Source organism: Elephas maximus, chromosome 3 (assembly GCF_024166365.1).
Source record: "Elephas maximus indicus isolate mEleMax1 chromosome 3, mEleMax1 primary haplotype, whole genome shotgun sequence".
Taxonomy (NCBI): domain Eukaryota; kingdom Metazoa; phylum Chordata; class Mammalia; order Proboscidea; family Elephantidae; genus Elephas; species Elephas maximus.
In genome coordinates, this window is record NC_064821.1 from 53068636 (window position 1) to 53087242 (window position 18607).

At 42.5% G+C, this 18607-nt stretch overlaps 1 protein-coding gene across 6 annotated transcripts in view; it reads left to right on the forward strand.

Moving 5' to 3' along the window:
• PRDM2 (PR/SET domain 2) overlaps window positions 1-18607 on the forward strand; it is a 173773-nt gene that overhangs the window by 142032 nt on the left and 13134 nt on the right. The window lies entirely within an intron of this gene.

The following is an 18607-nucleotide window of genomic DNA, read 5'->3' on the forward strand; positions in this document are numbered from 1 at the left end:
CACTTTTTCCTGGCCTAAAGTTGGGGAATTATTCCACAGCACTTACTAGTTTATAGCCAGTGACCCTCTCTATCAATGAATACCCTCTTTCAGCCACCTAGTGGACTTTTTTGCCCTTTCAGTCGTCACCAAATATGTCAACCATTCCCACAGTTCAGTCGACTGGGAAGCACATGCCTCTGCACTTGACCATGACCATCATCTCCACCGTCATCACCACCACCGCCTCCCCTTCCTCCTCCTCCACTATCACAGCTACCTCCACCATCACTGCCACCACTGTCTCCCCTCTCTCCTCCATCCTCATCACCACCACTGCTTCCTCTCCCTCTTCATCTGCCGTCACACCTACCTCCACCCTCACCTCCACTGTCAGTCACACCTACCTCCACCCTCACCTCCACTGTCATTGCCACCACTGCCTCCTTTCCCTCCTCCTTCTCTGCCACCACAGCCACCTCTACCCTCACCCCCACCATCATTGCCACCACCACCTCTCCTCCCTCCTCCTCTACCATTATAGCCACCTCCACCTCTACCTCCACTGTCATTGCCACCACTGCCTCCCCTGTGTTGGTCTCAGTACCCATTAGCAGCAAGTGAGCTGAATCCATGACCATGCCCTTTCAGTTCTGAACGTTTTTGGTCTTTTCTCGCTGTCTCCAACCTGACCAGTGAAAATGACCTCTTACTGTTTTAATGTCCACATTTTCCTATTTACTGGCCATTTATGTATCTGTGAATTGCTGCTTTGTGCTACTAAATTATTTGTTCAGTGATTGGATAGCCTTTGCCCATTTTTTATTTGGCCATATTAATTCATTCATTCATTTGGCTTAAATTAATCTTCTTGGTCCCAGCCACCCCTTGACCCCAGGGAAGCCCTGGAGACCATAGGTTCGGGAACCGGTCAGTCCTTTATGACATCACCTTCTTCCGACTCCCCAAAGCCTATTGACATCTGAGCACTAAGAAAACCCATTGAGGTAAGGGGGCATTCTCCCCCTGGAGACGAACTCATGGGATACTTCCTGGGCAAACAAACAAATCCTGAGGTAAATTTTTACAGAGTCCGTTCATAACTCTCTCTTCTTGGGACTTGAGCTAGAACCTTCCATTCACACAATCCTTCTTAACGTCATTCTGCACATGCCTCTTCCCTATCTTCTCCCCCTCCCTGGATTTTCCTCCTGTTTCTTCAGTTTCAGGTTCTCATGTGTTTTTCAGTGTATCTAGTATCTACCAGAAACCACTGGGGGATGAACGAGAACATGGTCACTGGGAGCCAGGAGGCCTAAGTCTTGGCCTTGGCACTGGCATCAAACTTCCTCTGAAACATTGAGCATTTTTCCTGTCTAGCATCCACTAAGGGAAACCTTGGTGGTGCAATGGTTAAGCACTTGGCTGCTAACTGAAAGCTTGGTGGTTTGAACCCACCATCCACTCCGTGCGAGAAAGATGTGTCAGCCTGCTTCCATAAAGATTATTGTTGTCGTGTGCTGTCGAGCTGATTCCAACTCATAGCAACCCCATAGGACAGAGCAGAACTGTCCCATAGGGTTTCCAAGGTTCTAATCTTTATGGAAGGAGCCCTGGTAATGCAATGGTTAAGCACTCGGCTGCTAACTGAGAGGTCGATGGTTTGAATCTACCTGGAGCTCCATGGAAGAAAAGACCTAGCAATCTGCTCCCGTAAAGATTATAGCCTAGCAGATCGCTAGGTCTTTTCTCTCATGGAGCTGCTGGTAGGTTCAAACCAATGACCTCTTTGTTGGCAGCCAAATGCTTAACTATTGCATTAGCAGGGCTCCTTCTGTAAAGATTACAGCCTCAGAAACCCTATGGGGGCAGTTCTACTCTGTCCTGCAGGGTCTCTATGAATCAGAATCAACTTGGCGGGAACACGTTTGGTTCTTTTGATTTTAGGTTACACTAAGTCAAATGTAAGCAGCTCAAGGTAGAGAATTCTGTATGTTTTATTCTTCAAAGCTTCCCTTGGCTAAAGCACCTGGCACATAGTAGACATGCCGCTCATTCAACAAATGCTCAGTGAACACCTACTGTGTGCCAAGGAGTCCCTGGGTGGCACAGCTAAATGCTGGACTACTAGCTGAAAGATTGGTGGTTTGAACCCACCCAGAGGCACCTCAGAAGACAGGCCTGGCCATCTGCTTTCAAAAGGTCACAGCCTTGAAAACCCTATGGAGCAGTTCTACTCTGCACACATGGGGTCACCATGAGTTGGAATCAACTAGATGGCAACTAACAACAACGTGTGCCAGGCAGCAGTTGAAGTACTAAGGATACATCAATGACAAAACAGCCTTCAGTCCTTGCCCTCATGGAGCTTACTAGCTAGACAACAAACAAATAAGCAACCAGGTAACATACAGAGTATGCTGGCAGTGATAAACACAATAAAGAAAGTAGAATGGACTAGAGATCAGCAGTTTCAATGGGGTGGGGGGGGGATTTGCAATTTTAAGCAGAGTGGTTAGAGGACACTCATTGAGAAGGAGGCACTTGAACAAAAACTTTAAGGGAAGGGGGGATGAGCCATGTGAGTCCCTGAAGGAAGAGTGTTCTAGGCAGAGGGAACAGCACGGGCAAAGTCCCTCAGGCAGGAACTATAAACGATTGAATGGAAGAATGACTGTACCCTCTGGGGCCAGGGATAGAATGGATGATGGATGCTGCCCTTGTGGTGCCTCCAGATTATCAAGACATCTAACAATTAATCACGCTTTGAAAGTCACCATTTATTGATGCCTTACAATGAGCTAGGTGTGGGCCAGGCATTTTGTATACATTCTCTCCCATAATCCTTCCCCATCTGTGAAGATTGGGGTGGGACTGGGTGGTCTTTGAAATCTCATACGCTTTAAACATCCAGGACTTTTTGTTCCATTTTAAAGAAATTTCCAGAGAGCTGAAGAGTAGAGAAGGCAATGGAGAGCATTCTGCAAGTGGATGGATAATCCTGAACAACATCTGTACAGACCGTTGAGCAGACCCCCTTCCAACCCCATCACTATTTTTAAAAAAGTTAAACCCTTTTGTATGAAAATTTTATAAAAGTCATGATAGACTTCCCTGTTTTTTTTTTAATAATTTTTATTGTGCTTTAAGTGAAAATTTACAAATCAAGTCAGTCCTTCACATATAAATTTATATACACCTTACTACATACTCCCACTTACTCTCCCCGTAATGAGTCAGCCCGCTTCATCCTTCCAGTCTCTCCCTTCATGACCATTTTGCGAGCTTCTAACCCCCTCTACCCTCACATCTCCCCTCCAGACAGGAGATGCCAACATGGTCTCAAGTGTCCACCTGATGCAAGTAGCTCATTCCTCATCAGCATCTCTCTCCAACCCATTGTCCAGTCCAATCCGTGTCTGCCGAGTTGGCTTTGGAAATGCTTCCTGTCCTGGGCCAACGGAAGATTTGGGGACTGTGACCGCCAGGATTCTTCTAGCCTTAGTCAAACCATTAAGTATGGTCTTTTTATGAGAATTTGGGGTCTGCATCCCACTGTTCTCCTGCTCCCTCAGGGGTTCTCTGTTGTGCTCCCTGTCAAGGCAGTCATCGGTTGTGGCCGGGCACCATCTAGTTCTTCTGGTCTCAGGATGATGTAGTCTCTAGTTCATGTGGCCCTTTCTGTCTCTTGGGCTCATAATTACCTTCTGCCCTTGGTGTTCTTCATTCTCATTTGATCCAGCTGGGTTGAGACCAATTGATGCATCTTAGATGGCCGCTTGTTAGCATTTAAGACCCCAGACACCACACTTCAAAGTCGGATGCAGAATGTTTTCTTAATAGAATTTATTTTGCAAATTGACTTAGATGTCCCCTGAAACCATAGTCCCCAAACCCCCACCCTTGCTCCACTGACCTTCTAAGTATTCAGTTTATTCAGGAAACCTCTTCGCTTTTGGTCCAGTCCAGTTGTGCTGACCTCCCCTGTATTGAGTGTTGTCCTTCCCTTCACCTAAAGTAGTTCTTATCTACTATCTAATCAGTAAATAACCCTCTCTTACCCTCCCTCCCTCCCCCTCTCGTAACCACAAAAGAATGTGTTCTTCTCAGTTTAAACTATTTCTCAAGATCTTATAATAGTGGTCTTATGCAATATTTGTCCTTTTGCCTCTGACTAATTTCACTCAGCATAATGCCTTCCAGGTTCCTCCATGTTATGAAATGTTTCACAGATTCATCCTTGTTCTTTATCGATGCGTAGTATTCCATTTTGTGAATATACCATAATTTATTTATCCATTCGTCTGTTGATGGACACCTTGGTTGCTTCCACCTTTTTGCTATTGTAAACAGTGCTGCAGTAAACATGGGTGTGCATATATCTGTTTGTGTAAAGGCTCTTATTTCTCTAGGATATATTCCAAGGAGTGGGATTTCTGGGTTGTATGGTAGTTCTATTTCTAGCTTTTTAAGGAAACGCCAGATCGATTTCCAAAGTGGTTGTACCATTTTACGTTCCCCCCAGCAGTGGAGAAGTGTTCCAATCTCTCCACAGCCTCTCCAACATTTATTATTTTGTGTTTTTTGGATCAATGCCAGCCTCGTTGGAGTGAGATGGAATCTCACCGTAGTTTTAATTTGCATTTCTCTAATGGCTAATGATCGAGAGCATTTCCTCATGTATCTGTTAGCCGCCTGAATGTCTTCTTTAGTGAAGTGCATGTTCATATCCTTTGCCCAATTTTTAATTGGGTTGTTTCTCTTTTTGTGGTTGAGTTTTAACAGAATCATATAGATTTTAGAGATCAGGCGCTGGTCGGAGATGTCATAGCTGAAAATTTTTTCCTGGCCTGTAGGTGGTCTTTTTACTCTTTTGGTGAAGTCTTTAGATGAGCATAGGCGTTTGAATTTAGGAGCTCCCAGTTATCTGGTTTCTCTTTGTCATTTTTTGTAATGTTTTGTTTTCTGTTTATGCCTTGTATTAGGACTCCTAATGTTGTCCCTGTTTTTTCTTCCATGATCTTTATCGTTTTAGTCTTTATGTTTAGGTCTTTGATCCATTTGGAGTTAGTTTTTGTGCGTGGTGTGAGGTATGGGTCCTGTTTCATTTTTTTGCAGATGGATAGCCACTTATGCCAGCACCATTTGTTAAAAAGACTATCTTTTCCCCAATTAACTGACATTGGGCCTTTGTCAAATATCAGCTGTCCATATGTGGATGGGTTTATATCTGGGTTCTCCATTCTGTTCCATTGGTCTATGTGCCTGTTGTACCAGTACCAGGCTGTTTTGACTACTGTGGCTGTATAATATGTTCCGAAGTCAAGTAGAGTGAGGCCTCCCACTTTGTTCTTCTTTTTCAGTAATGCTTTACTTATCCGGGGCTTCTTTCCCTTCCATGTGAAGTTGGTGATTTGTTTCTCCATTACTTTAAAAAATGTCATTGGAATTTGGATCAGAAGTGCATTGTATATATAGATGGCTTTTGGTAGAATAGACATTTTTACTATGTTAAGTCTTCCTATCCATGAGCAAGGTATGTTTTTCCACTTATGTAGGTCCCTTTTAGTTTCTTGCAGTAGTACTTTGTAGTTTTCTTTGTACAGGTCTTTTACATCTTTGGTAAGATTTATTCCTAAGTATTTTATCTTCTTGGGGGCTACTGTGAATGGTATTGATTTGGTGATTTCTTCAATGTTCTTTTTGCTGGTGTAGAGGAATCCAACTGATTTTTGTATGTTTATATTGTATCCTCATACTCTGCTGAACTCTTCTATTAGTTTCAGTAGTTTTCTGGAGGATTCCTTAGGGTTTTCTGTGTATAAGATCATGTCATCTGCAAACAGAGATACTTTTACTTCTTCCTTGCCAATCTGGATGCACTTTATTTCTTTATCTTATCTAATTGCTCTGGCTAGGACTTCCAGCACAGTGTTGAATAAGAGTGGTGATAAAGGGCATCCTTGTCTGGTTTCCGTTCTCAAGGAAATGCTTTCAGGCTCTCTCCATTTAGGATGATGTTGGCTGTTGGCTTTGTGTAAATGCCCTTTATTATGTTGAGGAATTTTCCTTCAATTCCTATTTTGCTGAGAGTTTTTATCATGAATGGGTGTTGGACTTTGTCAGATGCCTTTTCTGCATCAATTGATAAAATCATGTGGTTCTTGTCTTTTGTTTTATTTATGTGGTAAGGATTACATTAATTGTTTTTCTAATATTGAACCAACCTTGCATACCTGGTATAAATCCCACTTGGTCGTGGTGGATTGTTTTTTTGATATATTGTTGAATTCCACTGGCTAGAATTTTGTTGAGGATTTTGGCATCTATATTCCTGAGGGATATAAAACCCAGACCCAGTGCCATCTGTAATTTTCTTTTGTGTGGTGTCTTTACCTGGTTTTGGTATCAGGGATATGCTGGCTTCATAGAATGAGTTAGGTAGTATTCCATCCTTTTCTATACTTTGAAATACCTTTAGTAGTAGTGGTGTTAACTCTTCTCTGAATGTTTGTTAGAACTCTGTAGTGAAGCCATCCGGGCCAGGGTTTTTTTTTTTGGTTGGGAGTTTTTTTGATTACCTTTTCAATCTCTTTTTTGTTATGGGTCTATTTAGTTGTTCTACTTCTGATTGTGTTAGTTTAGGTAGGTAGTGTGTTTCTAGGAATTCGTCCATTTCTTCTAGGTTTTCAAATTCGTTAGAGTACAATTTTTCATAGTAATCTGATATGATTCTTTTAATTTCAGTTGGGTCTGTTGTGATATGGCCCATCTCATTTCTTATACAGGGTATTTGTTTCCTTTCCTGTATTTCTTTGGTCAGTCTGGCCAATGGTTTATCAATTTTGTTAATTTTTTCAAAGAACCAGCTTTTGGCTTTGTTAATTCTTTCAATTGTTTTTCTGTTCTCTAATTCATTTAATTCTGCTCTAATTTTTATTATTTGTTTTCTTTATTATTTGTTTTCTTCTGGTGCCTGGCGGATTCTTTTGTTGTTCACACTTTCTATTTGTTCAGGTTGTAGGGACAGTTCCCTGATTTTGGCTCTTTCTTCATTATGTTTGTGTGCATTTATCAATATACATTGACCTCTGAGCACTGCTTTTGCTGTGTCCCAGAGGTTTTGATAGGAAGTGTTTCATTCTCGTTGTATTCTATGAATTTCTTTATTCCCTCCTTAATGTCTTCTGTAACCCGGTCTTTTTTGAGCAGGGTATTATTCAGTTTCCAAGTATTTGATTTCTTTTCCCTGATTTTTCTGTTATGGATTTCTACTTTTGTGGCCTTATAGTCTGAGTAGATGCTTCGTAATACTTCGATGTTTTGGATTCTGCAAAGTTTTGTTTTATGACCTGATATGTGATCTATTCTAGAGAATGTTCCATGTGCACTAGAAAAAAAAGTATACTTTGCAGCTGTTGCGTGGAGTGTTCTGTATAAGTCTGTCAGGTCAAGTTGTTTGATTGTAGCAATTAGATCTTCCGTGTCTCTATCGAGCTTCTTACTGGAAGTCCTATCCTTCTTTGAAAGTGGTGTGTTGAAGTCTCCTACTATAATTGTGGAGGTGTCTATCTCACTTTTCAATTCTGTTAAAGTTTGTTTTATGTATCTTGCGGCCTTGTCATTGGGTGCATAAATATTTAATATGGTTTTATCTTCCTGGTAAATTGTCCCTTCAATCATTATGTAGTGTCCTTCTTTATCCTTTGTGCTGGATTTAACTTTAAAGTCTTATTTTGTCAGAAATTAATATTGCCACTCCTGCTCTTTTTTGATTTTTGTTTGCTTGATATTTTTTCCATCCTTTGAGTTTTAGTTTGTTTGTGCCTCTAAGTCTAAGTTGTGTCTCTTGTAGGCAGCATATAGACGGGTTTTTTTTTTTTTTTTATCTAGTCTGAGACTCTGTCTCTTTACTGGTGCATTAAGTCCATTCACATTCAGCGTAATTATAGATAAGCATGAGTTTAGAGGAAACCCTGGTGGCGTAGTGGTTAAGTGCTACAGCTGCTAACCAAAGGGTCGGCAGTTTGAATCCTCCAGGCGCTCCTTGGAAACTCTTTGGGGCAGTTCTACTCTGTCCTATAGGGTCGCTATGAGTTGGAATCGACTCGACGGCACTGGGTTTTTTTTTTTTTATGAGTTTAGTGCTGTCACTTTGATGCCTTTTTGTGTATGTTGTTGATAATCTCATTTTTCCACTTTTTTGTGCTGATAAGCTTTTCTTCGTAAGTTGTGTGTTCCTCATTTTCATAGTAGTTGAATTTATTTTTGCTGAGTCATTATGTTTTTCTTGGTTTTTATTTCGAAGTATGGAATTGTTAGACCTCTTTGTGGTTACCTTAACTTCCCTGTTTTTAAAAATACTTTGTTCAACCCTTTCTTGATGGCTTGGATTTAGGATTATGAAGGCTTTCCATTTTACTGGGCCATTAGGAGGGATGCCCACAGCGGTCTGTAAATTTTGTATTCTTGCCTTTGAATGGTCGCCGACTGCTTGGTATTGAGAAAGTCTATGCAATGGGAATATCATGGACTCTAGAGCCAGCCATCCTGACTGCATGTTCAGTCAATTTCAGACTGCAGAATCTGATAAAAGTCTTCAATTTCTTCATCTTTGGCCTTAGTGGTTGGTGAGTAAATTTGAATAATAGTCGTATTAACTGGTCTTCCTTGTAGGTGTATGGATAGTATTCTATTACCGACAGCGCTGTATTTCAGGATAGATCTTGAAATGTTCTTTTTGACGATGAATGCAACACCATTCCTCTCCAAGTTGTCATTCCCGGCAGAGTATACTATGTGTGATTGTCCAATTCAAAATGGCCAATACCAGTCCATTCCAGCTCACTAATGCCTAGGATATTGATGTTTATGCGTTCCATTTCATTTATGACGAGCTCCAATTTTCCTGGATTCATACTTCTTACATTCCATGTGCCTATTGTTAATGGGTGTTTGACTGTGTGAAGGCTTTCAACTATGTGAGTCATAAAAAATTATGGATAACATAGTGAAGAATGGGAATTCCAGAACACTTAATTGTGCTCATGAGGAGCCTGTACACAGGTTAAGAGGCAGTTGTTCAAACAGAACAAGGGGATACTGCGTGGCTTAAAGTCAGGAAAGGTGTGCGTCAGGGTTGTATCTCTTCATCATTCCTCTTCAATCTGTATGCTGAGCAAATAATCCGAGAAGCTGGACTATATGAAGAAGAATGGGGCATCAAGATTGGAGGAAGATGCATTAACAACCTGCGTTATGCAGATGACACAACCTTGCTTGCTGAAAGTGATGAGGACTTGAAGCATTTACTAATGAAGATCAAAGACCACAGCCTTCGGTATGGATTACATCTCAACATAAAGAAAACAAAAATCCTCACAGCTAGACCAATGAGCAACATCATGATAAACGGAGAAAAGATTGAAGTTGTCAAGGATTTCATTTTACTTGAATCCACAATCAGCACCCATGGAAGCAGCAGTCAGGAAATCAAAACACACATTGTATTGGACAAATCTGCTGCAAAAAACCTCTTTAAAGCATTGAAAAGCAAAGATGTCACCTTGAAGACTAAGGTGCACCTGACCCAAGCCATGGTATTTTCAGTTTCCTCATGTGCGTGAGAAAGCTGGACAATGAATAAGGAAGACGGGAGAAGAATTGGCGCCTTTGAATTGTGGTGTTGGTGAAGAATATTGAATGTACCATGGACTGCCAAAAGAACGAATAAATCTGTCCTGAAAGAAGTACAACCAGAATGCTTCATAGAAGCAAGGATGGCAAGACTATGTCTTACATACATTGGGCAAGCTCTCAGGAGGGATCAGTCCCTGGAGAAGGACGTCATGATTGGTAGAGGGTCAGCAAAAGAGAGGAGGACCCTCAACAAGAGGGATTGACACAGTGGCTGCAACATTGGGCTCAAGCATAGCAATGATTGTGAGGATGGCACAGGACTGAGGAGTGCTTTGTTGTGTAGTACATATGGTTGCTGTGAGTCAGAAACGATTCGATGGTGACTAATAATAATAGAGCCACCCATTTATTCTTTCATTAAAATTTCAGGGTCTACTGTTCACTCACTCAAAATTATAGAGTTAAGGATACGGCGATGAGCAAAACCTAATCCGGTCTCCCTGGGGTAGAGTAGTCTCCCGGGGCCAGGGTGAGGGCAGGGGGTTGCAATCAGCAAAAAATTACATAGATGCACATGAACCCACAGCTGTAGTAGGCAGGAATACTACAAGAACATGACCAAGGGCCATTTTTCCCCATAAGGACAGCCTTGGGAAGCTCTCCAGAGCAGTGGTTCTCAAACTCAGCTGCCCATTGGAATCACCAGATAGCTAAAAATACTGATGCTTGACCCTATGCTCAGAGATTCTGATATCATGGGTCTGGGGCATAGCCTGGGCACTGGCATTTTTAAACCTCCCTAGGTGAATTGAGTGAGTAGCCAGGGACTGAGGCCACCGGGAAGAGAGGTCCCCATAGAAATGCTGAAAGGAGCCCAGTGTGGCTCAAGTAACAACAGCAGAAGGGAGGGAGCTGTGGCTGGGAGGTCATGGGGTGGACCGTATGCGTTAAGGAACTTGGTCTCTATCCAGGGAGCCACAGGATTAATGGGTCACAGAAGAGGCAAGCCATGAGCTTATTTGCCTTTTGGAAATTGACTCTTCTGTTAGAACAGGTGGGAGGGCTTGTAGGAGACCAGGAAAGAGGTATCAGTGGCTTGATGGTGGTGGGAGAGAGGGAGGAAGGTAGACCGTGGGGTCTGGTGGAGGAGCAAGAGGGAGGGGCCGTGTTGACTCCCAGGTCTCTGGCTCTCAGGGCATGGATATGGAGCCATTCATGGAGAAAAGGAACAGAGACCTAGTGGGTCACAGCTTGGATCAGGACCTGAGTTTAAGGTGCTTTCCAGCTATCCAATTGGAGACGTCACTTTGGCACAGAGATGGATAAATGGGTGTGGAGCTTGGAGCTGAGAAGTGGGCTAGACATGGCATTTGAGTCGTGTGCATGAGGCTGGTCAGCAAAGCCAGGCTGTGGATGGGACTGCCTCAGGAGGGAGTCTTGCTCAGAGAAGAGAGGCCCAGGTTGAGACGCCATGTTCAGATGATGGTCTTACCAAGTATGGTCTCTATGACTTCCAGGAAGTTAGTTAACCTTTCTAAGTTTACCTACCTCTCAGGTTTGCTGAGGACAAAACTAAATGAACCTAGGACTGTATGTAGTCCTTAGCTTGGACATAGTATATCCTCCATTGAAATTGCCCTCCCTTCCCCCTTGGATGCGTCTGATGTCACTGCTACAAACTACACATTTGCCTTTCTCGTCTATTCATTTTGCTGCTTCTAATTTGCCAGGGACTTAGAAGTGATGCAACTACAATTTTCCCTCCGAATTGTGTGTAAAGCCAAAACAACCAGTTGCCCTCAAGTTGACTCTGACTCGTGGCAACCCCACGTGTGTCAGAGTAGAACTGTGCTCCATAGGGTTTTCAGTGGCTGATTTTTTTGGTAGCAGATTGTCAGGGCTTCCTTCTGAGGTGCCTCTGGTGGGACTTGAACCTCCAATCTTACAGCTGAGGGAATTAACTATTCGTAACACCCAGGGACTCTTGAATTGTGTATGAGGTAAGAGCGGTGTATACTGAGTGTGGTGCCAGAAAGCTTGGGTTTCATGTGACTATACTCCTTAGGGACAGGCTGCAGGTCGGAGGCATGCCTGTGGCTCCTGGCCCCAGTCACAGTGCTCACTGGTAGTAACCCTCAGGAATATAGATTGCAGACTACTCAACAACTTTGGTGCTTTCTCCAAAGTTCTTAGCTGATCTCTGGATTGCAAAGGCAAAGCAGCTTCTGGATAAGCAAGATGTTGGTGTGGTAATGATTTCTTGCAAACTCACTACAACATACCTCCAACACCAAAAAGAAGGACCCTGAAATAGCTGTGCTTGCCTCCACCGACCGATGGAGCATCCACTTGTACCCGGAGCAGCGCTGGGAGTGCAGCGAGTTGTCCTTGTGCCTGAGACTGTGTTCTGCAGCCCCTGTATGGTGTGCCTGGCTTAGGAAGGGGTGTGGTCCTGGGGTGATGTTTCCCACCAGCAGAAAACCAGGGGTCCCCAACAAGCGGGATGTGCACATACGTCCTGTTTTTCTTACCAGTAGTCTGGCTTTCTGCGTTTTATTTTTTGTTCAAAGCAGATTCATTTGCAATAGCCAAGAACTAGAAACAACCCAGATGTCCTTCAATGACTAAATAAACTATGGTACATCATACCACGGCTACTACTCAGCAATGAAGAGAACTATTAGTACATTTAACACCCTGGATAAATCTCCAGAGAATTATGTTGAGTAAAAAAACACCAATCCCAAAAGGTCACATACTGTCTGATTCCATTTATATAATACTCTTGAAATTATGTAATTACAGAAATGAAGAACAGACTGGTGGTTGCAGGGGTTTAAGGAGGGAGCTGGGGACACAAAGGAGGGTGTGGGTGTGGCTATAAAAGTGCAACGTGAGGGTTCTTTGTGGTGATGGAAATTGGTTCTGTCCATTTTGGAATTTCACCTTTTTGCTCCATTCATTCATTCATGCATTCATTTACTCATTTCATCCTCCCCACCCCCAAAGTTGGCTCTGCCACAAGAATCTCTCAAACTTTGGTTGCCTTCATTCCAGCGCATACACCCATTCATGCATGCATCCCTCCATCCACCCAACCCACTTTTCCTGTGCCATGCACTGTACTAACTTCAGAGGAAACTCAGCAAAAAAGATGCAGTCCCTGCCCTTCAGGAGATTCTAGTTTGCTAGGAGATACACAAATAGAAGTAAAGAAATAACCCCCGAGGTCTTCTTACAACCGAAAAAAAGCTTAGCTTAATGAGTAAAGAATGTCTGCTTTGACAACAGCACCTCGAAAGGTTAGATAGGAAATTTAGAGGGCAGTAAGTTTATGTTAAAATGGGGAAGGAACAACCTGAAAAGGAGGGTGAGAATGGTTGTACAAATCAAATATGTTATCAATGTCACTGAACTGTACATGTAGAAACTGTTGGATTAGTGTATGTTCTGCTGTGTGTATTTTCAACAACAACAAATAAAAAAAAAAGGTAAAGAAATAAATAGAGAAAGTAATTGTAGCTGTGGGCAATGCTGTGAGGGAAAGGTATGGAGGCTGGTGAGCTCAGGAGGAGGTGGGGGCAGGGCAATCGCTGGTTAGGAAGTTTGGAGAAGCTGAGTGAGCTGAGACCTCCAGGATGAGAAGGAGACAGCCATGTGAAGAGCTAAGGGAAGAAGGGCAGGCTGGGAAAAACAAGGCCAGAGGCTCTGGGATAAGAAGAGCTTGGCCTGGCCAAGAGATGGGAGAGTCCAATGAGGCTGGAGCAGAGTGAGCATGGGGGAGTTGAGGGCAGTGAAGCTGAGTGAGCTTCACCCTAACTGCAGTGGGAACCTTGGGCCAGTTTTAATCTGGGCAATGACATGACGCAATGTACCTTTTAGAAAGGCCACTCCTGGTGCTTGGTGAACAATGTGTTGAGGGGGTTCAGCAGGGAAGTGGAGAGCCAATGAAGTGACTGTTGCAACAGCCCCCATTGAAGATGATAGTGGCGGAGACTGGGGTCACAGCATTGGGGATGGAGAGAAGTGGATGGGTTTCAAGGTAGAATCAAGGAAGCTCAGAGATTCATTAGATCTGGGGTGAGGCAGAGGGACACTTCAAAGGTGACCACTTGGTCATCTTTGGTTTGAACAGCCTTGTGTTTGGTGATGACATTTATTGAGAAGGGTCAAGAGTCCAGGGTGGCTGGAGCATGGTGAGCAAGGCGGAGAGTCGTAGGGGCTGGGACAGTGCAGGTTGGGAGCGTGGAATGTTCCATCTTGGCCATGTTAAAGTGGAGATGCCCATTAGTCATCCTGGTGGGAATGTTCAGTTGTTATTGTTGTTGCTAGCAGCTGTCGAGTTGCATCCGACTCGTGGTGACTTTATGTATAACAGAAGGAATGTTGCCTGGTCCTGGACCATCCTCATGATTGTTGGTATGTTTGATTTCCATCATTGTGGCTAGGATGTCCAGTAGACAGTTGGATATATGAGTTGGAGCCCTGTACAAGGGTTGGGCCCAAAGGTCTGGCCAAAATGGTGGTGCACAGAAGCTCTGCTTGATGTCCCATCTTTGGTGGGAGGCTCATCTGCTTCTCCTATGCTCCATGTCATCATACCCACGATAAACATCTCTTATCGTTGTTGTCTGCCTTTCAACTGGCCCCTAACTCATGACAACCCCATGCATAATGCAGCATGACTCTATCTGGTCCTGCACCATTCCCAGGATCGGTTGTGGATCAGACCGTTGTGATCCACAGGGTTTTCATTAACTAATTTTCAGAAGTAGATCACCAGGCCTTTCATCCTAGTCCATCTTAGTCTGGGAGCTCTGCCGAAACCTGCTCAGCGTCATAGCAATGTACAAGCCTCCACTGACAGATGGGTGGTGGCTGCATATGAGGTGGATTGGCCAGGAATCAAATGTGGGTCTCCCACATGGAAGGTGGGCATTCTACCACTGAACCACCACTGCTCCCATGTATGAAGAGTAAGATAGTTAAGAGTAAGAATAAAATACATAACACAGTTCTGAGTGCATGTTTGGTGCTGTTGAGTTGATTCCAACTTATAGCAACCATATCTACGTACAATAGAATGAAACTCTGCCCAGTCCTGCGCCATCCCCATAATCATTGCTGTGTCTGAGTCCATTGTCCTTAAAGTGACATATTTGATTTTTAACACTTTAAAGAGGTCTCTTGCAGCAGATTTGCCCAATGTGATGCGTTGTTTGATTTCTTGACTGCTGTTTCCGTGGGCATTGATTGTAGATCCAAGCAAAATGAAATCTTTGACAACTTCAGTATTTTCTCCGTTTATCATGATGTTGCTTATTGGTCCAGTTGTGAGGGTTTTTGTTTTTTTTCTGTTGAGGTGTAATCCATACTGAAAGCTGTGGTTTTTGATCTTCGTCAGTAAGTGCTTCAAGTCCTCTTCGCTTTCAGGAAGTAAAGTTGTTTCATCTGCATATTGCAGGTTGTTATTGAGTCTTTCTCCAATCCTGATGCTGTATTCTTCATATAGTCGAACTTCTTGGATTATTCGCTCAATATACAGATTGAATAAGTATGGTCAAAGGATACAACCCTGACATGTACCTTTCCTAACTTTAAATGACACAGTGTCCCCTTGTTCTGTTTGAACGACTGCCTCTTAGTCTAAGTACAGGTTCCTCATGAGCACAATTAAGTGTTTTGGAATTCCCATTGTTTGGAGTATTAGCCACAATTTGTTTTGATCCACACAGTCAAATGCCTTTACATAGTCAATGAAACACAGAACATCTTTCTGGTATTCTCTGCTTTCAGCCAGGATCCATCTGACATTAGCAACGATATCCCTGGTTCCACGGCCTCTTCTGAAACTGGCTTGAATTTCTGGCAGTTCCCTGTCGATGTACTGTTGTTACTAATTTTGAATGATCTTCAGCAAAATTTTACTTGTGTGTGATATTAATGATAGTGTTCAATAATTTCCATATTCAGTTGGATCACCTTTCTTTGGAATAGGCACAAATATGGATCTCTTCCAGTCAGTCGGCCAGGTAGCTGTGTTCCAAATTTCTTGGCATAGATGAGTGAGTGCTTTCAGTGCTGTATCCATTTGTTGAAATATGTCAGTTGGTATTCCATCAATTCCTGGAGCCTTGTTTTTTCCACCAGTGCCTTCAGTACAGTTTGGACTTCTGCCTTCAGTACCATTGGTTCTTGATCATATGCTGCCTCCTGAAATGGTTGAATGTCGACAGATTCTTTTTTGGTACAGTGACTGTATGTATTCCTTCATCTTTTTTTGATGCTTCCTGTGTCGTTTAATATTTTCCCCATAGAATCCTTCAGTGTTGCAGCTTGAGGCTTGAATTTTTTTCTTCAGTTCTTTCAGCTTGAGAAATGCTGAGCATGTTTTCCCTTTTGATTTTCTATCTCCAGGTCTTTGCACATGTCATTATAATACTTTACTTTGTCTTTTCAAGCCACCCTTTGAAATCTTCTATTCAACTCTTTGACTTGATAATTTCTTCCTTTTGCTTTAGCTACTCAAGGTTCAAGAGCAAGTTTCAGAATCTCTTCTGACATCCATTTTGGACTTTTCTTTCTTTCATGTCTTTTTAATGCCCTCTTGCTTCATGTATAATGTCCTTGATGTCACCGCACAACTCGTCTGGTCTTCAGTCATTAATGTTCAAGGCGTTAAATCTATTCTTGAGATGGTCTCTAAATTTAGGTGGGATATAATTAAGGTCATTCTTTGGCTCTCGTGGACTTATTCTAATTTTGTTCAAATCAACTTGCATATGAACAATTAATGGTCTGTTTCTCAGTTGTCCCCTGTCCTTGTTCTGACTGATGAGATAGAGCTTTTCCATCATCTCTTTCCACAGATGTAGTCAATTTGATTTCTGTGTATTCCATCTGGTGAGGTCCCTGAGTATAGTCACTGTTTATATTGGTGAAAAAATATATTTGCAATGAAGTAGTCGTTGGTCTTGCCAAATTCTATCATGTGATCTGCAGCATTGTTTCTGTCACCAAGGCCGTATTTTCCAATTACAGATCCTTCTTTGTTTCCAACTTTTACATTCCAATCACCAGTAATTATCAGTGCACCTTGATTGTGTATTTCATCAATTTCAGACTGCAGAATTTGATAAAAATCTTCAGTTTCTTGATCTTTGGCATTAGTGGTTGGTGAGTAAATATGAATTAATAGTCATATTAACTGGTCTTCCTTATAGGCATATGGATATTATCCTATCACTGACAGTGTTGTATTTCAGAATAGATCTCACAATGTTCTTTTTGACTATGAATGTGATGCCATTCCTCTTCAATTTGTTATTCCCGGCATAGTAGTCCATATGAATATCTGATTCAAAATGGCCAATATCAGTCCATTTCAGCTCACTAATACTTAGGATATTGATGTTTCTGCATTACATTTTTGATGACTTCCAATTTTTCTAGATTCATACTTCCTACATTCCACGTTCTGATTATTAGTAGATGTTTGCAGCTGTTTCTTCTCATTTTGAGTCATGCCCTGTATCAGCAAATGAAAGCTTGACTCCATCCATGTCATTAAGGTCAACTCTACTTTGAGGAGGCAGCTGTTCCTTAGTCATATATTGAGTGCCTTTCAACCTGAGGGGCTCATCTTCGGGCACTGTCTCAGACAGTGTTCTACTGGTATTCATAAGGTTTTCACTAGCCACGTGTCTGTCAGTTTGTCTTACTGTGGTGGCTTGCGTGTTGCTGTAATACTGGAAGCTTTGCCACTGATATTTCTAATATCAGTAGAGTCACTCTTGGTAGATAGGTTTCAGCTGAGCTTCCAAATGAAGACAGACCAGAAGGACCTGACAGTCTACTTCTGAAAAAAATTGGCTAGTGAAAACCTAGCCAATAGTAAGCACCATATGTGTCACTGTTATTCAATAATTATTTACTTTTGTTGTTTTAAGCTGGGGATGCAGCAATGAACAAGACAAAGGCTCTGACCTTGGGATCTTCTAGCTAATGAAGGAGGCAGTCGCGTTATTCTGTGAAGGCAACTCAGTGTCACAAGTGTTGTGATGGGGAAGTACCAGGGGACAAGGGGAGCCCACAGGTGGGACACCTCACCCAGGACTTAAACAGGGAAGGTTTCCTGAAGGAGGTGGTGTTTTAGTTCCTAGTGCTGCTATAACAGAAATACCACAAGCGAATGGCTTTAAACAAAGAGAAATTTATTTTCTCACAGCCTACTAGGATGGAAGTCCAAATTTAGGGTGTCAGCTCCAGGGCAAGACTTTCTGTCTCTGTTGGCTTTGGAGGAAGGTCCTTGTCATCAGTCTTCCCCTGGACTAGGACCTTCTCTGAGCAGGAACCCCAGGTCCAAAGGTGACCTAGGTAAGGGTATTATATCCTACCCTAATCCTCTTTCACATGATCTAATCTTGCCTCATAGCCACAGGCAGAGATTAGGATTTATAACACACAGGAAAATTACATCAATCACAAAATGGAAGACAACCACACAATACTAGGAATCATGGCCCAGCCAAATTGATAAACATATTTTTGGGGGACACATTCAGTTTATGACAGGTGGTATCTCAGCTGGGTTCTGAACGCTGAGTAGGAGTTAGGTGGCAAAGGAAGTTGAGGAACAGCAGTGTGGGTTATCTGTCTTTTAAAAATTATTTTAAGATAATGGTAGCACAACTTGAAGAATGTAATCAATGTCACTGAACTGTACATGTAGAAAGTGTTGGATTGGGGTGTGTTCTGCTGTGTATATTTTCAGCAACAACAAAATAAAATATTTAAAAAATTCTTAGAGAAGCTATCTTGAAAAACAAATCCAAGTTAATGGCTGTAGTTGCAAATGGTCGGAAACCATATTAAAGGATCCTGGGTTCACGTCTTTATTGGGAGGCCACGTCACCCTTTGGTGATACCTGACGTGGAAGTGCTTGGCCTAGGGTGGATGTTGGGTGAGGGAGTTAATGGTATATAGGGG